The sequence below is a fragment of the Condylostylus longicornis genome, unplaced genomic scaffold, assembly GCF_029603195.1.
Source record: "Condylostylus longicornis isolate FDR11 unplaced genomic scaffold, ASM2960319v2 ptg000326l, whole genome shotgun sequence".
Classification (NCBI taxonomy): Eukaryota; Metazoa; Arthropoda; class Insecta; order Diptera; family Dolichopodidae; genus Condylostylus; species Condylostylus longicornis.
Window position 1 is genome coordinate 90,707 of NW_026578289.1, and position 3,787 is coordinate 94,493.

Sequence of the window (3,787 nt, forward strand, 5' to 3'; positions counted from 1 at the left end):
ATATAAAATTTCATCAAAATCGGTTCAGCCGAACTTGAGATACACGCGTGCACACACAGACCGACAGACGGACAGACCGACAGACCGACACGTTGCTAAAAATAGTTTATTTACACTTCCCTACTATGGAGAAGTACGTTCCCACCGAAAACTCGATATGCAAAATTTGTTGCCATCACATAACCTACCTATTGTTTACATAATACGGTCGGTAAAAATATTGTTTTAATTATTTATGTTTAAGATGAGTAAAGATGAGGTTCTTGATTGAATTGAATGCCTCGAAAACCTCGATTCTTAAAAATATTTAGGGAAAAGATTTTTTTAATTATTAATCAGAAATATAAGCAAGAGAGCTGTTGTCGAAGAATTGCATAAACCTGCAAGAAGAAATTTTCAAAGACGTAGAGTTATTATAAAGGGTTATGATGACTTATGGCAAGCTGATTTAGTCGAAATGGGAGCTTATGCAAAGGAAAATAGGGGATATAAATTCCTCTTGACTGTGATAGATACTTTCTCAAAATGTGCTTAGGCTATACCAATAAAAAATAAAACTTCTGATGGTACCACTGAAGCTATGGAACTAATTCTCAAAGAAGCCAAGCGATATCCAAAAAATCTTCAGACCGATGATGGAAAAGAATTTTTTAACAAAATTTTTAAAAAACTAATGAGTAACTATCAAATAAATCATTATTCTACATATAGCTCATTAAAAGCTTCTATTGTGGAACGTTTCAATCGAACTTTAAAAGAAAAAATGTGGAAAGAATTCAGCTTCAACGGAAATTATAAATGGATAGATATTATTGATAAATTAGTTAACCAATACAATCATACAAAGCATCGAACCATACAAAGACGCCCAGTAGATATAAATAAAAATAATGCTAATGAGTTGTTGTCAAGGGCATACAACCTCATTAAGATTTCACAACGAGGGAAACTCAAAATTGGTGACTCAGTTCGGATAAGCAAGTTTAAACATGTTTTCGAAAAAGGTTGTACACCTAATTGGACTACAGAAATATTCAAGATAAGGAAAGTGCAGATAACAAACCCTGTAACATACTTATTAGAAGACTACGAAGGTCAGCCGATTGAAGGTGCTTTCTATGAATATGAGTTGCTTAAATCTAAATATAATGACATTTATTTAGTAGAAAAAGTTTTAAAAACTAAAGATGATAAAGTTTTTGTAAAATGGCTTGGTTTTCCATCAAGCCACAATTCCTGGATAAATAAAACAGATTTAGTTTAATAAAACTTCTTTTATTTGCATAGTATATTAAAAAATACAATAAAAATTATTAGAAAATATTAATATTTTAAGATATTTCCATATGATAGGTTTGCTTTATCTTGCGTAAATCTAATATTTTATCTGCTGAAGATTGATAATCAGCATTGAAAGCGATATATGTCTCTAACTCACCACTGCTTGTAAGTCTTTTAGCAGAAGTTACGATATACTCTTGACAATCAATTTTTAAAGTTTTTTCTTGAAAGTTTGAATCATATGAACATCGTATTTTAATATCTTCATCTTCACCATATTCCAATTTGAACTGTCTATAGAAGACTTGTGCACTTTGTATTATTCCGCCGATAGCCACTTCTTTTGCAATTAAATCGTTTTTGAATCCTTGGATTGCTTCTTCTACTGTTACAAATTGCGGAACTGAGTCAGCTTTCAAATCTGGATCAAATGATATATTAGTTATTGTTGTTTTTGTTGTTGTTGCTATTGTTGCTCCAGATTCAGCTACATGCTTGAGGAATTGTACCGATAGCTTTACTTTTATAGTTTCATTATTAGGTAGAACTATATTAAAATCGGTACTTCCGTAAGCTGACTCATTTAAGTTTTTATTCGGCGTAGGTGCTGCACTAGTGATAACCAAAAATAAATTGAAATTAAATAAATGCCTGCATGCATCTTGTTTTATTATTTTAATGATGTTAACATCTCGACAATTGAAAGTCAAATAATATTGATAAACAAGTAATGCTTTTATTTATTGATTTCTTTTGCATGTAAATACTTAATTTAGTTTATTATTTTACACATATACAAAAATTTTTATACATATAATTCTGCTCCTTTTTGAAAACTTTCCATATAATCCATGTTTTGCTCATTGAATTTTTCAAGAGCTTTTCTTAGTTTAATGAAAACTCCCCAATTTTCGCTTTATGATTCTTTTCATTATACATATTCTCTATAGAGGAAATATATAATATACCTTCTTCAAGTCTTTGTCTAAATATAGATTTTTTATTTTGATTTTCTTCCTCTTCAAAATCATTTACTCTCCTAGATTCTGTTGATAAATTTTTCTTGTTTAATTCATCGAGAAATATATTTGGAATATTGCGTTCAATCATTTTCCAATCGTTTTCATCTGCAAATGGGCAATTACTTAAAAGATTTTGTTTTATTACGAATATTGGATTCATTCAAGGCGTAATGTATTTCACCCGTTACAATTATATCTCCACCAGAAACCTCAATTTTTAAATGTTGCCAGTTCAGTTTCTCCATAAGTCTTCTTCGTGAATCTGAAACTGATTCGCCGTTCCTTAATCTTAGGACACAAAGCCTTTCTCCATGTTCAGGTGTTACAAATATTTCTAAATTATCCCAAAATATCTTGAAATTTGCAATCTTCATGGACTTCCACCTTTTACCACAAACACAGTACTGTTGACCATGTGAAATTTTTTCAATCCAAAACATTATAAGAATAATTTGTCTTCTTCGCTTGAAAGGTAAATTTGAATTGAAGGAAAAAAGTTAAAACATTCTTAGATTATCTTATACTTATTACAGAATTTGTCTTACCCCATAGACTACTGATAAACTTTAGATGATGTTACATTTTAATCAAGTATAAAGCAAAATATTTTATTTTAAATAACCTTGTTCTTATCTCAAGAGTTAAAAAATAAAAAAAAAACAAAAACAAAAATCAAAAAGTTAATCAATGTTGTGTGGCTATAAATTGAATCGAACCGTAACCTATTTAAACATAGCTGCCTCTTTCTTAAAGAAAGAAATTTATTTTATCCACTACTCCATTGAGGAACTTTAAACATGCTAACATTTTTCTGAATATAAACAAAATGTGATTATAGTAGGGAATCTCCTAACATTTTTTTTCTAAAAATAAACAAAATGTGATTATAATAGGGAATCTCCTGACGTCATTTTTCAAGTTCACTATCTAGCATACTATAATTTTTTCAATTTTTTCATTCTTCGCATAGGTTTGATAAAATTTCGTTTCTTTTTCAAAACAAAAACCACAGCCAAAATTTTCTTATCTTAAAACTTTTCATTTTACATTTTTTTAAAACTCAACAGTATATACAATTAACAAAAATGAACGATTTTCATAATTTAGTTTCTTTTTCAAACAAAACCGCAAAAAAATTTTTCTTATCTCCATTTTTATGATGATGAACAAATTTGCTTTCATCAGACAACCATAGGATATTCTTTTTAAAATATGGAGAAAAATTTCAATTCCACCGCTAAAACTCCGACACAACTCCTCAACTCCGCCGACTCTTAGAACCTGATACAATTCTGACTCTTAGTACCTGCTGAACCTCAACTCCTCTGACTCTTAGGACCTGCTACAGGCTGAACCTCAACTCCTCTGACTCTTTTTGAATCTGCTACAACTCCACCGCCGCTCCTATCCCGACTCCTACAACCCCGACTCCTCTAACTCTTATCGCTTCCGACACCCCGCCAGCGCCCCTTCCATCCAACCTA